The sequence below is a fragment of the Lissotriton vulgaris genome, chromosome 2_1 (genome assembly GCF_964263255.1).
Source record: "Lissotriton vulgaris chromosome 2_1, aLisVul1.2, whole genome shotgun sequence".
NCBI classification, from domain to species: domain Eukaryota; kingdom Metazoa; phylum Chordata; class Amphibia; order Caudata; family Salamandridae; genus Lissotriton; species Lissotriton vulgaris.
Genome location: NC_141687.1, coordinates 333,271,385 through 333,289,025, shown reverse-complemented (window position 1 = coordinate 333,289,025; position 17,641 = coordinate 333,271,385). Strand labels below are relative to the sequence as shown.

Sequence of the window (17,641 nt, the reverse complement as noted above, 5' to 3'; positions counted from 1 at the left end):
GGTGTGCTAATGAAAGGCTCATTAGCCACCAGGAGGCTCCCGGCGTAGGTCGCCGCTTCCACCCAACACCAAACAAGACTGTGCATCCTTGTGCCAAACCTATGAGTCACCTGTTTGTAGAGGGAAAACAAAGCAACACTTGTACAATGTGATGTAAAACGTGCATGCACGATCATCCTACTGGATTTGTGATCTTTGTGAGAAGGAAACACACCTTAGCTGTAGCTTTAAAGAGCAATCCTGTGATTTACGTCTGTGCGCTGTGTACATATTAGGGTGTGAAAGAGTTTGCCAAGAGAGCTTACTGATTGGCGCAGTACCATTTGGCGGCATCTTGTGATGCGGACAATCTCCAATAGACCTCATTACGTTTATAATTCTCAATGATTTGCAACCAAAGACCTGTTTGCAAGGATTTTGCTGGGCAGCTTAAGTCTTCCTGGATTGCTCGCAAGTGCTTGAGAAGCCTGTTTTACCCTTTGCATCATTGTTTGCATATCCATGGGTTCACTCTCCTTTGTGTGTTCCTGACGTTTCTGTCCACAATTGCCTGCTAATGGCAAATGTGTGCGACGGTAGGGATTGCAGATATTCTATTTATTTATCAAAAATGGATTTAATGTTCCCAAATCATATTAAAATTCAAGACTGCAAATAAACGACTTCATCATGCTAAATTCAAGAAGGGCAACCCAATACTCCAGATATGTCATGAAGTTCATCAAAATAATTTTACGTACTTAACAGACGATTAGACGATAATATTAAAGCTCTTAACCTGGATCTAGAAAATTGATTTAGAATTTAAATCATAGTTTTGTTCATTCAGAAAAAGTAATAGATTTTGTCATTTGTTTATCGATTCCTAAAATACTTTGCCTTATTTAATAAATGCACCCATTACTCCATCATACCTTTGTGCTTGATTAAAGCATGCATTTGTGTTTCTCCTGATCTTTCACATCACCTGCAGCAACCTTCTCCTTGCATAAGACCTTCCCACATCCTACCACAGGCCGCCCTTCCCCTATAGCAGACTCGTTAATCTCAGGTGGAGTCATAATTAGTCAAGGCCTCTTAAATACAGTGGTCAAACACCCACCTCTGATAACTTCACATGTTCTCTTAAGTAGGATTTCTTTTCAATGCCAGTATTCTACATCTTTAAATTAAGTCTTTACTCTTAATGCATTTTTGAAAACATCTTTCAAATGGCAGTCCATTGCAATTATCGCTCAAAACCTTACCTGGTACTATTTCTCTCAACACTTTCGATCTTAGATAGCAGAGTTGGAAAGGATGGCTCACCCAAAATACACTGTCTCTATAGATACTAAACGAGTTAAGTAGTTAAAAAAGCAACACTTCATTAACATTTAAAAATATGTACATAGTAAACAGAACCTCAAACACAGAATAGATGCGGTGTGCAACGTCTCTTGTCAAAAACCTGTGGGCTCACACTTGTGCAGCTTGATGAATGCTGCTAGTGATGCCCATGGTATAACAGGGGTCCTTTTTATTAAAGACAATGTTAATAGGTGCAGCAAACCATGTCCCTTATAATGTAAGCAATACCATCTCCCATCATTTCAAAGGGAACAGTCGCTGCAGATGGTGCCACTAGAGCGGGAGCGATGTTGCCTTTTACGTGCATAACACAACAGATGACAGGTGTATTTCATGGTGCAAGGGATGTGTCCTTTGTCTGTGTTTAAGCTTTACGGTGCTTTGATTCCAGTCTCTTCTGGTACAGGCGACATCTCCTCGCACCTCCATAAACTGGTTCTGTCACTATTGTCTCTTATGGTGCAGGAACGCCACTGGACCAGAGGTGGCCCGGCGAGGAGCAGATCTTGTGTATTTGTAAACACAGCCTTATCCATCACTTGTCTTCAGTGAAGTATTTACAGGATGTTTCCTACTCTGCTCTTAGTAAGAGAGGCGAACTCTCGTGATGTTTCCAGACTCCTCTAGTCTTTAGCTGGTTGGCTGGTTCCTGTGGTGAATGAAGTTCAGTCACACTCATTGGATGTCTGGTGTCAGCCTCACACAGGGCCTCTCCTTGGAAGAGCGGTTGTCGCTCTCCCTGTGACGCATCACACTCCTGTGCACCCATGCAACAAAACTTGCTTTTCTTCATTTGAACTTTTGTCGTGTAGTTTGAGTCTGGCTCTGGCCTGTTCATTGTTCCTATTCAAGCCCTGGATACACTTCATAAAGAGCTGCCGCGTTCACTGGCTCGGCTTCCATATGCCACCACTGTGTCAAATGACAACAGTGGGTCTGCAACGACCTCTGCTCGTTTCTAAAGGTCAAACAGGCGCTGCATAGACCGTCTACAAGCTGCAGGGCTATTAAAGCATGTTTGCTTCTGATGTCAGCGTATTAAGTCTCAAGCACGCCATTAGAGCAGGTTTCTTTATATGATTTATTATCTTTGATTTTTGGGTTAACCACTTGGATGCTAATGACAAGGGTAACTTGTCATGCACTGCCCATTCATTTCAATGGAAATCTCATTATATAGCCTAATAGGCCTTAGGGTCCAAGTGGTTAAAGTAAAGGAAGCAATTACTAAAATTCTCAATAATGCAGATAACATTCTCTTACAGTCTGATTACTTGTACATCAAGTGTGCACCGTGCTCGCTATTTGTTTCCCAAATGACATCACCTGTGGTGACCTTGATTAACTCCAGTTGGAAAGGTGCCAAATTAGTGTCCTCTCACCCCTGTGGTGGGTCCGGATGACTTCTAAGTGAAATGGGGATACTTGTGCTCTAAAGTAACTAGAACAAGTACCGCCACTGTGCGCAGTGTTGTTATTATTAATGTCATTTCAAATGTTGCAATGATATTCTTAAATATGTCAATTAACGTTTCATCAGTAATTTAATATTTGAGGTAATTAGCACATGACGTGGCGTGAGTTTTTACTTTAGGGCACGAGTTATAGTTACTTGATATAAGTAGAACTGGTGAATTTCTGTGGTTTTCTTTGTTTAAAACGGTATGTTTTAACTGACATTTTCACCTAACTTTAAAGGCTATTTACCCTCTCGTGAGGAAAGCTGCTTATTATGTGGTCTGGTCGTGCAAACACACAAGGTAATAAACTCACAAACCTGTCTTGGGCTCAGACAAGTTTGTTTGCAAAACCTTAGCTCAATCCTGGTAGCTGTAGCTTCGAGCAGTCGGGCTGTATCAAAGAAACAAATGTACACCATTTGGAAGTATCAAAACAGTTGAGCAAGAAGAAACACTAAACAAAACCCTGACACCAGTTTATAAAAAAAGCGGTTCTTTTTTATGAATTTGTAGATACCAAAATTAGCAAAAGAAATCCACTAGATGCTTCCGAAGATAGAAACTATTAAGCAAATAATAACTGATTTTCATTCAAATCACAAACCAGCATTGGCAACTAGCTCTGGTAGTGATTACTTGTGTCTGTTTACTCCGGCCCGCTTTGGTGACCAACTCCGATAGAGAGCAAATCATGGGGGCCAATGAGGCTTGGCAGGACAGTCACCTTGCAGTCAAAGTAGTCTGCAGTCCAGTTCCAGGCTCTATGGACGAACCACCATAGGCATCAATTGTGTGGTCCTGGTGCCAGGGATGCAGAATGCTGTGAATGCTACTCTGGTAATGGGGGAGGGTGATATTCCTGGGGCCACCCTTCGGTCCACAAATATGATTTGATGACTTTGGCCACAGAAGTTGATGCCCCTTGAAGACGAGTTGAAGTCCAGCCAAAAAAGAGTTACCACTGGTCTACTGGTCTCCGTTTACACCGAAACCCGTGATCCCTTCAACTGAGATAAGTATCCTTCTTGGGTGGCCAAACTGCACTCTGACAACTTAGCCAAGTCAAGCCGACTCATGTCCAACTTTTACCATCAAGACTGTGTCTTCCAGGCTGTGTTCCAATGGGCAGTTGAGATAAAGTTATTGTGGCTACAACTTACCACAGCAGGCTTCTTCAGCTTTGGTGACCGTGGAGCTATAACATGAAGTCAGCCAACTGACTCTTGGAGTTATGTCTTCTGTCTGGGGCTGAGGGATTACTCATCCTCCAGTGTTGCACCACAGGCACATTCCTCTCTTTGCTAGCCCAAGGATCAGCAGGAGTAGTCCAGGATTCGGTGCAACCTCTTTGTTTGGCTCAGGGAACATTTGTATGCCCTGGACTTGCACTCAGACCTGCAGAGAATACTAGCCAATGGGATACCAGTTCCTCTCCAGCCTGATGACCACTTCCTGTGTAGTGTGGCATCTAGCTATCCCAGAATGTAATGTTCTATCTATCCCCCAAGATAACCCTTCTCTTGGTTTGTGAAGCTCTACAGCCGATCCCAGAGGTGTGGCTTCATTCCCCTTAAAAATACACATTGGCACAGACCTTTCCCTTTCTGCCCAAGAGGCCAGCCTTTCTGCAAAAAACAAAAGAGCAGCTCCTACTCTGTGTGATCATCATTTGCCCTTCAAAGGCAGTTTGCCCTTTGAAGCTCGCCTTTTGGGCTCACACGTTGTTTGACTTCGTGGCAGGGCGAGATCACATCTACCTCGGCAGATGTTTTGTTTCTTCTTCAGAGTCATTCACACCTCCCGTCTGGGAGGGCAGTAGGCGCTCTCATGGCTAGTAACCATAAATGATCACTGGAAAACTTGAGCAACATGGTGGTAACTTTCTAAAGTTGCCACTTGTGCAAAAGTTACAATAAATGTGCCCTCAGCCACTGGTCAGGTTTAAAGTAACAATTTTCGATACCTTGAAGTACCAACTTTAGTAGTCCCATTCAGAATAGTACAGGTGAGTTGACGGCGTGTAACCTGGTACTCACCAATGGGTAACTAGCCTTTCTACAGCAAAAATGTCAATGCTGAGTTTTTACTGTCAGACCATGTAAAAACATGTTCTACTTTTTAATATACAGATCCTAGGTCTTGTTAGGCCTGTCTTCTATATATCATATTATTATATTATGTACTATCTATTTTTAAAATGGATGTTTTGGCTGTGCCATTATGTTAAATTGCAAAGTCAAGTTAAAAGTTTATAAATTCTCTACCAGTCTGCAGTGGCAGGCTGGGAGACATGCTTTACTTTGTCGCTTTTATGGTGGCACAGTAAGTGCTGCAGTCCATGACAGTATCTTTAACCTACAGGCACTAGGTACCCCTAATACAATATAAGTAGGTTAACCTATGCCAGTTGGATAGAGCCCAACTAATCATATATTTATAAGGGTCAGAGCACATGCACTGAGGTTTAAGCGGCACCCAGTGCATACCAAAGTCATTACACCAGTACATAAAAGTCAAAAAGTGGGCTAAAAAGTTGGGGTGAACTTGAAAAAGGGCATTTCCTTCCACCTTGGTATTTTTCAATGGATTTCTAAGGTACTTTTTAATTTAAAGTAAGATATTACTACAATTCCCAACTATAACGTCACTTCAACCTATGTTTTTTCAGTGAATTTCTATTTTTTTTAGCATAAAGTAAGATGTCCATTGCAATGTGTAGGGTTGAGTGATGGGCCAGGCCCTGTGCCCAAGACCTCACTGAAACCCAACCTTGCCCCTCCCACCCCCATGGTGGACAGCCTTTGGCCATGCACGGTGTGTGGTTGGGTGCCAGAGGCCACGTCCTCCACCCAAATCCCACCAAACACAGCCTTTGGCCATGAATGACGTGGAGCTGGGTGCAATGCCTGGCCTGTGGCTTTGCCCTGCACTCAAGCGTTTGCCGATCATTGGCGCCCACCCCCTTGCGGGCAGTAAACAGTGTCATTTTAGTAAGGAATACCTACTGGCTTTGTCAAAGGGTCAAAGACTAAAATATAAAATGCAGGGGCCTATTGGCTTTATCAAGGAGTCGGTAGATCAACATATGTAGAGAAGACGTATTGGAATTGTTAAAAAGTCATCACTAACTATACTCAAATGCATATTTTATAAATTTACACAATGTAATGTTTATTAAAATTGATTGTCACATGTTTTCAATAAAGCATTAAATATGGCTTTGAGTCTTTTTTTTTTACATTTTCACGCCATATAGTACAGCTATAGACCCAATCACAAGAGATCCCTGAACTCCAGCTGAAGAGCCTAAGGCTCTAGCTCAAAGTTCTTTAAAAAAATATGGTAAGTACTCCTTGGGTCACGGATTCAATGACCCAGGAGACTTACTGTATTTTTAATGTTGCTGGGGGGCTGCTGTGCTTGCTCCCTGCAGCCCTCCATGACATCAAACAAAATGCTTGGTGGTGCCCCTGCCACTTCTAAAGGCTCCACCAGGATTATAAAAATGATTAGAAAGCACTTTGAGGGCGTTATGTGGTGCTCTTTACTGGAGCCGCTCATTTATTATTCTTTTATTTTTTCCCTTTTTTAAATATTATTTGGGGTGTCAAGCGCCCATTAGTTTGGGGTCATAGCGGTTAGCCGCAAGCCACAAAGTGGCCCCTGCCGGCTGCCAGAGCAGCGCCCATACTGGATGCCAGTGGGAGCTGGCAATTTTTTGTTTAAAGTGAATTCCCCAATGCCCACCTGGGGCATCCACAACAGTTTCATTTACTGGGGGTTGTGGAAGGGGAGCCCCAAGACCTCTGCCACCCCTGTTGGCTCCCCAGCCAGCACATCGGCTAGGACCCATCATGATGCTGGTGGGAACCGTCTCTTTAACTTTGCTCTCTACAGGGTGCAAGCAAGATTTTTCTCTGCTCCCGTCTGGGCAGGGAACTACACTGTCCCAGGGGACATGGTCTCCAGGACACTGCTCACGTCAGGTTCTCCGGTGCCGAGTGACTTGGTGGGGGAGGGGGTTGTGCACAAACCACGCCACAAAATGTATGTCTTACCTCCAGGGAATGGGGTATACGGAAGCCAATGAGAGGCTTGGGCTATATTTTATAGACCGACCCCGGGCATGAAGTCCCCAGTGCCTCACTAAGGCTTGGGGAAGGGGGGCTCACCCCCTCCCCTAATTATCAGTATCATCCCGGGGAATGGGGCCCTTGTGGCCTCTCTAAGGCTGGGGAGGTGGTTGTAATTTTGTGGAAATCTGTTCAGTACTTTTGGAGTTATAAAGGAAAAAGATGCATCTATATCTAGAGACAGATCCACCGCAGTGAATCCACGTGCCAACAGCAATGTCATGATTAGCTGCCCGTAACCTGAGAGAAAAGTTGTGATTGCCATTGTGTGAATCTGGACACGGTTCCTGAGGAGGGGGGATAAAGTGTAAATAGGATATAAGGGGTCAGGATAGAGGTATCTTGACACCATGGGACTGATGGAGGGCTCTATGAGAGACAGCTCATGGACAATAAAGTATCCCAAAATGTTTTCTTTTTGGTGCACGAGGATCTACTAAACCACCACAGCGCTCAGTGCGTGTGAATCCGCAGTGGATCTGCGAATCCAGGCCCCAAATAAAAAAGCACATACACCCACTCACAGACCCACTCTCTCACACAACTACTAATTCACCTATACAGTCACTCTCACATCCATTCGGAGACTCCGAGAACGACTCACCCAACCACTCAGAGGCACTCACACAGGCACTCACGCACCCACTCAGGCACTCACACACCCACTCATGCACTCACACAGCCATGTACACACCTACTCTCACCTCCAAAAACACACCAATAAGGCTGTGTACTCACCCATGCAGCCACTTGCACACCCATACAGACATGTGCACACTCATACAGACACTTATACAGCCACTTGCACACCCTTTCAGACCCACACAGCCACTTACACAACCTGTCATACACCCACCAAACACTCACGCACCCACTTACCTGAACAAACACATATACACCCAAACACACACACACACACTCAGAGATCCAGAAAACCACTCACTCACACACACACCCACACACATATACACCCATACAGACATTCACACAGTCACACATCCATACAGTCACTCACACACCCTCCACATACCCATATAGTCACTGATCCATCCACTCAGAGACCCAGAGAACCACTCACACACCCACACAGGCACTCACACACCCAGTCAGAGACCCAGAAAACCCTTTACACACCCATTTACACACTAATACAGCCACTCACACACACAGTCACACCTCCATACAGTGACTCACACTTACCCACTCGTAGACCCACACACCCACTAACACACCCAGTCACACACCCAGAGACCCAGAAAACCACACACACACCCATTTACACACTCATACAGCCACTCACACACAGTCACACATCCATACATCCACCCACTCACCCACTTGCAGACCCAGAGAACCACTCATAGATCCACTCAGAATAACACAGGCACTCAAACACCACACAGGCACTCGCACGCCCACTCAGAAGTTCACACACCCACGTACACACGTATACAGCTAGTGACACACCCACTCACATACCCACACAGCTACTTGCACTCCTAGGGGCCAGCAGGTTAGCTGCCTTCAGAGGGGGGAGGGTTGGTGAAAGGGCCTTGTCACAGGGCAAGCCTTGTAGCCAACTCGCCACTGTGCACAGGTTTTATTTCTACTTCCTCTTCTTCACCCTTTTAGGGCCCTGAACACTGGTACTCACTGCCTCTGTGCAGCCTGTGACTGCAAGGCCCGCACGTGCGTGCCTGGAATGCCTGTTTCCACTCAACCAGGAAGTAAAATATACACCAGCATTGGTTTTAACAAACAGGAATGATTAATATGCACCTCACGTGCCACCCCTGGGCTTGACAGGCGCATGTTGAGGCCTTTGACACATATTTACCGGAGGGAACTCACAAGGGTCACATTCATACTGTCTTGTTTCCGTCATGATTACATACAGCAGGTCACACGAATGCTTACCGCGGTGGATGCAAGCTCTGTGTGTCTAACCACCCGATAGTGACGTGTTAATCAAGTGTGATTAGTATTGCCCACATACATTTATTTCTAACTTAAAACAAATCACAAGTAAGCCAATACAAATAATCACAAACTATCTGTGTGGTTTATCCGTCCTGTTTCCTCTAGGAAGCCTGCTCTTTCGTTGACTCACAGCCATGATGACACTCACATTCACACAGCCTGCTTGCTTTTCTGGGGGATGGAGGCTGGAAATGATGCTGCGGTGAAAGCAGAGGTGTGGCCCAAAAGGACGCAGGCCAGGAGGTTATTGTATTAAGATTCCAGGGGAGCTGGCGGGAGTTAAAGATCACCTGACAAATAGAGACGCGCCCAATTCCAAAATATTGTACGACGAACAAGGTGGATGGAGTGTGTTTGTGGGGAGGTAACGTGAAGATGCTCCAGCGGGAGGAAGAATAAGGTTCTTCAAAGTAAACCAATTTCTCGAATCCCCTCAAACCTATTGAAGCATTGAGGCCTCTGTGCCTTGCATTATTTTAGGTTGTGAAAAGCTGCCGATAGACTGACAAGTTAAGCGTGCCCCTTAAAGTGTCTCACCACAATGTTACAAGCTCCTTCCTTTCACAATGAGATAGCTTATGAGGTTAAGTATTTGCGACAGTGATTTGTGTGTATTCTCGATAAATGGGGGGAGTTTGGAAAGGGCGTTTGGGAGTCCATAGTAGTCGGAGAAGTTTGGATGATTAGGAAAGTCTACGTATAGGAGGAGCTTGAACAGGATTTTTTTGTATTTTTTTATACATATTGATTACTCCCAACGCCAGTAAAAAATAAAGAATAAAAATATAGAGGCATCTCACACATCTAAATACACAGCAATATGTGTACATACAAATATACATCATAATTATGCAATTTTATGGTCAAGGCAAAATTCCACCATTTAGACACTGATATGTAAACACACGTCGTAATCTTTACATGCTCAGACTTTCTCGTGTGTTGTGTAGAAGTGAACATAAATGGGTGTTTTATTTATCCACATACATTGTCTAGTTTGTGCACTTCTCTACTACCCATGACGAAAGTGTGAAGTGAAAACGGCCAACATCCATTCCCTTGCATTTAAAATGAGTGAAACCTATCTGGTGTTATAGAGCAAAGCCTCGGGTGTACTTATGTCGGCAGAATAGCTGGAAGGGTTAAGTCTGTGTTTCCGAGATCAAGCTGTCACTTGCAGATGAGATTTGAAATCCATTGAAGGGTGAGTCAGACAGTCATGCTGCCAGTGAAGGTACAATGAGTGCCATTCAGTATGGGTATAATGACCAGGTGTGTTGATGATGCAGGTGCTGCTGGTTGTTGATACTTGAGTATGACTGGGAGGCCATACACTCCAATTCCTGCAAGTCCAGCTCAGCCTTCTATCCTGGGATAAGTCACACCTATTATTCACAGCACAAAGAAACAGCGGTGGCCCCTCCGCTATGGCAGAGGTGCATCAGTTCCCCCCCCGCCAGCAGCAGCTGCAAAACTTGAAAAACAAAACGATAGTAAAGGAGGTTTACTATACTTTTATTTTACCTACCTGGCCGAGTCTTGGGGGTGCGGCGTAATCCATGATCGTTATGGAAGGGGAGTGGTAGGGTCACTGCTATCTGTGCGCATGACGGTTTGGCCAGCCATCTTAGGACAGACCAACCGACAAACGCACTGAGCTGTCTCCAACCCTAGCTGCCTTCCTGGGTTGGAGACAGCAGACACAGGCTCCCAGTCTCTCTGGGAGCGCAAATTGAGGTCGCTCAGGCCTATCCTGACTCTTCTCTCATGCTGCCAACAGCATGAGAGGAGCATTAGGACTGGCCACAGGGGACTATGTTCTGCAAAGGAGCCAAAAGAGCAGCGATGTGGCGGCATTTAAGTATGTGTTTATTTTTGGGTTTTTTTTTGTGGTGTTATTGTTGTCCCTCCCTCCCCGCCCCGCCCACAACTTTGCTTCGACACCAGCCGTGACTGCAAGCAAATAATAAAAATAATATTATGGCCTGTGTAAAAAAATGAGTTTGTGATGACACAGCCTCTTAACCTTTATTATGAAACGGTTTACTTTGTGGTGTGGGCTGCCGAAGCAGTTGATTTCTAATAACTGCATCAACTGCAACTCTGTTTATCCTTATGTTTTTTTTTATTCTCCATTTGTTGTTTTTCAGTAAATGGTGCATACCATTTTTAATTTGCTTCACAAAGCCTTGGTTTTGTGGCTCATGCGCCTGTTTCCATACATAAACAATGCGGTAAAAGTAGCAGGGAAGTACAATTTGAGAACTGTGATATTAAACATCATAGCTACACAGTTCTTCTCTGAAATATCAAATCGGGAAAAAAGAAAATACAAGGAAGAACTTTTTTCCTTAAAGTAATTTCTTTCACCCCAGCGAGCAGAGTAAAAGTTGCAGGTGACAGTCATTTATAGAGTCCCGGGTACCCGGAAAACCACATCAGGGCAAAAAAAGAATTTTGGAACCAAGTGAAAACTGAAAAAAATAATTCGCTTGTTGAAAACGTAATTGGGCATAATTGTGCACCTTATATTAAAAAAGAGGCAGCTTTTACAATTTGCTTTCACTTTTTACAAACATGCGATTAATAGAGTTGGGAAAAGAGGATGGATGGTATTCAGTTTTCCAGGGATTCTTAGTGCCTTTGAATCTGGATTTTGAGGGTAATCACCTCACCTAATATGGCGAATGCATCATGTTGACGTTGCAGGCATTTAAAATGAGGGGGATTCCCCTCGCAATCAAATGGGGTTGCCTGCCATCCTCATTTAAACGCTGCCCCATCTTTAATGGAGAGAATCTCCAGAAAGGCCTGGTAAATCCAGGCAGCCATGCCGCTGTTGGCCCATGAGCGTTGCAACATTGTTTTCATTGAGTCACTGGCAACAGTTTGTAACAATAAACATATGTGGTTTCTTTTAAGGAAGTCAGAGGAAAATCTGTATGAGAGCACTACAACTCCATTGCAGTACATGGACATGCAATCATATGTGGACTGCAGTGGAACAGCTTAAGATGATACAAGACACAACTTAACATGAGGAACAGCCACAGACCTTCTCTGAATACTGCTAATGGTGCTGTTAAAACACGGGTTAACCCAGCGAGTCCCTGGGACCTGGGTGAATAGTTGATACAAACAAAATGGTCTCAGAAAGTTAATAAATCAAAATCACTTAAATGAATACAAGGAAAAATATAACAACATTGTTTTTAATCACAACAACAGGACACGTTGTGATTAAAAACAATGCTGTTATAATTTTCCTTGTATTCATTTAAGCGATTTTGATTTATTAACTTTCTGGGACCATTTTGTTTGTATCACCTGAATACTGCTAAAGCTGACTCTGGCTAGATGTAAAAAGTATTTTAAATACATAAAATAAGTAAACCTAAAATAACCATCTCTGTACGCAATGAAAACCAAATCTCTTTGGCCTTTCCTGGATAAGAGAGCTGTGGAAGAAGGTATGGCGGTTTTAAACAATGTAAAACCCCTTCCTCTGGTGTTTGTTGCGGAGTTTACAACGGGCATCCTCACGAAACGCTACTTCTTCTTGCACAGTTGTCAGAGTTCACAATGTTAACCCTGTTACTTCTGCATTTTTTCACTATGTCCAAAATGTAAAACCCCTTTGCACTGTGCTTGTCACAGGGTTACACCATGCAAAGCCCCCTCCTGCTAGATTTGACATGGGGTCTGCTTTAACAATGTCTCTGTCAGTTATGAGTAATGGAACTACTTCATCTGTGGAGTACCACAACTGCTGACCAATCAGATGCTCTTTGAGAAAGAAAATTAGTGGGATGAGAATTTCCCCTGCAGGATAAACGTTGGTGTACCCCTGCCCCGAGTGACCTGACTGCATGTGAAATTGGTACCCAGATGTTTCAGCCCAGTTTACATGCCAATGTAGCATGCTGAGGTCTAGGCCTGTCCATGATGATTCTGCATTCCAGACAAGCCCAGACTGGCCGTAGCGGGCACCGGGCAATCCCCCGGTGCGCCAAATGGGTGGGGGCCGTTTTTGTTACAGGGCCGTTTTTGCAACATAGCTGCAAAATCGTCCCTGTAACAAAATCGCCAGAAAACCGGCCCTGGCAAAGAGCTCGGCGGCACCCCCAACCCCCCCCTCCCCCGCACCCTGTGGGGGAGGGGGTGGCCCAAGCACTTTGCCAGGGCCGATTTTGGTTCCCAGTCCGGCCCTGGTTCCAGAACCTGCTCTGTGACCTGGAAGGGAACAGGTATGCTCCCGACCTTGATATGGGAATACTGTTTTCTGGTTGTTTACATAAAATGGTGGTGTAAGCATACCATGTTCTGTGGATCGTAGCACTGGACAGACCAGTTTCTCTGGCTCCAAGTGCAGTGCCTTCAGGCCCCACGCATGTAACGTTCTGCTTATATTTCACAATCAGACCCTTGTGATGACATCCTGTTTGCATTTCAAGTGCTTGTGTATTACGTATTGATGGTAGAAGGACTCTGTATGAAGGTATGGTTGCTGGGACCAGCATGATCCATTCTAGATTTTCTTTGGTTTGACATGGCGCACACTGGAGGTTAGAGTGCAGCTTCCCTAGACAGTGGTCATGTATTGACTGCATTCCTGGACCTCATAGGGGTAGCCCATCACACTGAAGTGTCGGAGGATGGAGACAGGATTACCCTTACAAATCCTATGAGGAGTTTTAGCGGGGACTGCTCAGTGAACTTTTCCAAGCCCTGCCATTAGTTTGATGGTCAGATAGGAGTCAACATAGTAGACTCTGTTGCAAGAGGAAAGTAAGTTTCTAGGCTCTGCCTGCCCCTTTTTTAGGTCGAGCTGACCTGCATTCAATGCAAAGCATTGATTGCTGTCAGCTAGACAACTATTGTTACCCGTATTTGGGAATGTGGACAGCAGTCAGACGCGCGCCTGTTCATTGTCAGTTTTGACCACGGGAGCGCGCTGCTTGCTGTGTGTGCCGTGTCAGTTTCGCTTTCATCAGTTTCGTTTTCCCAAGGCTGGCTTTGAATGAACACGCTTGCTGTGAGCATTATTTGTAAATCTGGCTTTTAAATAACATGCTCGCTGTTAGCATTATTTCGAAAGCTGGCTTTGAATTAATATTTGCAAGCTGCCTTGCAATTAACATGCTCATTATTTTTAAAGCTGGCTTTTACGTTTTTCTGAGGCTGCCTTTTAAATAACATGCTCGCTGTTAGCATTTTTTTGAAATCTGCCTTTCAATTAATATTTGCAAAGCTGCCTTGCAATTAATACGTTCACAGATTTTAACTTTTTGGGGGGAGACATGCTTTCACTGAATCATTATTTTGAAAGCTGCTCGCTGTGAGCATAAGGAAACCGCATCTGAGGCGACATCACCTCGGAAATGCGCTCAGAGCTGAATTACCGCCGCTGCACCCAATGTCCGGGTACTTCGGTACCGACGTTCCTTAAGGAAAACATTGTGGTGGTTTGAGAACACGTTGTGTCTCAGCACAAAGCATAGGTGTGTGTGTAATAGCATCCGCCGACGTTTCAGCTGAGGAACGAGTAGTTTATTGCAACCAGCGTCACTCTCCCTCCAAATAAACAATTCTGCTGTCCCGTGTGAAGAGCATCTCTTTGCGCCTAGGTGTGTAGCCGCTGAGCACAAGGGGTCCTGCAGACACTGCCCGCAGTCTGGTGTGAGAGGCGCATCCCTTAAATGACACTTTCCGTAAACTTCAGGTGGGTGTGAGGAGCGGTGCCCGGCAGACCCGGTGCGTTCCCGCCACCCGAAGAGCCTGTGGCACTTATTACACCCGGCGTGTTACCCTCAGGCGTGCAACAAAGGATGTGGAGACCTGCAATGTGTGTACTGCACGACTGGAAGGGACAGGTGGATGGGAAGAAGGAAGTGCGTGTGTTTACTCGATTGTGCATGTATAGGGCGCGCACGCATGCGCTTTGCTTTATTTACCTCAAAAAAAGGCATACACAGACATGTGGCATACAACACAACGACAGGTGTACATCTACGTACAATTAATACAAAAAAAATGACGCTTTAATGGAGTAAACCCCTAGCTCAGGCCCCCCGGTGAGTTGGGGCAGGGCACCTCGTAAAAAGGTAGCCGAAGAGCAGCAGACTCAGCTGAGCGGGAAGCCGGGCCCCTACGGGCCCCGGGGCCTCCCAATAAAATCAGATAAAAAAATCAGAGAAAAATCAGAAGTGCGAAGGAAGCGAATGGAGGACACAGGAGACAGGTGGGGGATCGGGGCTGCCAGGGTGCCTGTGTCCCCATCAGACTGCCACCCTGAGGCGGCAGCACCCTTGCTCCAGGGTCCAAGCACCTTCCCCCTCCCCCCCAAGCCCCCGGGGGCGCCCAGCGCGGGCAGCGCACCCGCCTCCCTGGCCCGAGTGGGGAGAGAGGGGCAGACATGGCTCTCAGGACGGGGACAGCAGCAGAGAGGGATGGTCACGGGCTGTCTCTGGGACGAGGCACGGGGCTGGTGTGGCTCGCTAACCCCCCGTCCCTGCGCACATTACCCCCGCCTGCCCTGGACCCTGCCCGAGGGGAGAGGGTCCCCCGCGCCGCACTCACCGTAGAGGGTCTCGATGGCCCGGATGGCCCAGTTCTGGTCCGGGTAATCCACAAACGCGTAGCCGGACTTGAGCAAGACCTGTCCGACCAGAGGCAGCTTCCTGTCCCCGAAGAGCTGCCGGATCTCGTCGGCTGTCAAGTCAAGTCAAGTCAAAGAATTTATATAGCGCACTACATACCCATAGGGTCTCAAGGCGCTTAGGGAGGGGAGGAGGATTACTTGTCAAATATCCACGTTTTAAGTTGCTTTCTGAATGCTAGGTGGTTCTGGGTAAGGCGAAGGTAAGTGGGGAGTGAGTTCCATGTTTTAGCTGCCAGGTATGAGAAGGATCTACCTCCCATGGTGGTCTTGTTGATGCGTGGTACTGTGGCGAGGGCTTGGCTGGAGGAACGTAGTTGGCGGGAGGGGGTGTAGAAGGACAGTCGTGAGTTGAGGCATTCTGGTCCGATGTCATAGAGTGATTTGTGTGCGTGGGTTAGAAGTCGGAAAGTGATCCTCTTATTGACGGGTAGCCAGTGGAGGTTTTTCAGGTGATCAGAGATGTGTTCGTTACGCGGGATGTCTAATATGATCCTGGCTGAGGCGTTTTGGATTCGTTGGAGTTTTTTCTGGAGTTTAGCGGTGGTACCTGCATAGAGGGTGTTTCCGTAGTCCAGTCGGCTCGTGACCAGAGCATGGGTGACTGTTTTTCTGGTTTCGGTGGGGATCCAGCGAAATGTTTTTTTGAGCATGCGAAGAATGTTGAAGCAGGATGAGGAGACGGCGCTGACTTGTCTGTTCATTGAAAGTGAAGAATCCAGGATAACGCCTAGGTTCCGTGCGTGGTCTGTCGGGATGGGTGCTTTTCCAAGGGCTTCCGGCCACCAAGAGTCGTCCCATGCAGAGGGGGATGTACCTAAGATGAGGACTTCTGTTTTATCTGAGTTCAGTTTCAGACGGCTGTGTTTCATCCATTCGGCAACTTCTTTCATTCCTTCGTGTAGGTTAGTTTTGGCGGTGCTGGGGTCATTGGTGAGAGAAAGGATCAGTTGAGTGTCATCCGCGTAAGAGATGATGTTGAGGATGTGTTGGCGGGCGATGGCCGCGAGGGGGCTCATGTATACGTTGAAGAAGGTGGGACTGAGTGAGGATCCTTGTGGTACGCCACAGATGACTTCAGTGGCCTCGGACTTGAATGGTGGAAGGCGGACTCTCTGGGTTCTTCCGGTGAGGAACGAGGTGATCCATTCAAGTGCTTTTCCTTGTATTCCGATGTTTCTGAGGCGTTGTAAAAGGGTGCTGTGGCAGACTGTGTCGAAGGCTGCAGAGAGGTCGAGGAGGATGAGGGCGACTGTGTCTTCATTGTCCAGTAGAGTTCGAATGTCGTCTGTTGCTGCGATGAGGGCGGTCTCAGTGCTGTGTTTTGCTCGGAAGCCAGACTGTGAGGAGTCGAGGGATTTGTTGGCTTCGAGGAAGGCGGCGAGCTGGTTGTTGACAGCTTTCTCGATGACTTTGGCCGGGAAAGGAAGGAGCGAGATGGGGCGGTAATTTTTGAGTTCGGTGGGGTCCGCTGTGGGTTTTTTCAGAAGGGCGGTGAGTTCAGCGTGTTTCCAGCTTTCCGGGAAGGTGGCGGAATTGAAGGAGCAGTTGATGACGTCTCGGAGGTGCGGTGCTATGACGAAGTCTGCTTTGTTGAAGATGTGGTGAGGACATGGGTCTGTGGGGGATCCTGAGTGGATGGAGTTCATCAGGCGGATGGTGTCCTCAGTGGAGATTGGGTTCCAGTCGTAAAGGGTGTTCAAGGGGGGAGAATGTTCAGCATATGGTTGTGTGAGTTGGTCTCCGGGTTGGTTGTCGAACCTGTTGTGGATGTCTGCAATTTTGTTGTGGAAGAATAAAGCCAGGGAGTCGCAGAGGGCTTGAGAGGGGGTGATGTCATTGGAGTTGGCCGAGGGATTGGTAAATTCCTTGACGATGTTGAAAAGTTCTTTGCTGTTGTGGGCGTTGTTGTCTAGTCGATCCTTGAATGCTGTTTTCTTGGCCTTTCGGATTAGTTGGTGGTGTGTGCGGGTGGCGTTTTTGAAGGCGTCCTTGGTGCTAGTGGTTGGGTCTTTTTTCCAGGCCTTTTCAAGGGAGCGGCAGAGTCTCTTGGACTTCTT

General features: G+C 46.3%; 1 protein-coding gene across 1 annotated transcript in view; it reads left to right on the top strand.

Moving 5' to 3' along the window:
* ABR (ABR activator of RhoGEF and GTPase) overlaps positions 1 to 17,641 on the top strand; it is a 1,286,060-nt gene that overhangs the window by 138,085 nt on the left and 1,130,334 nt on the right. The gene's annotated exons all lie outside the window — the stretch shown is intronic.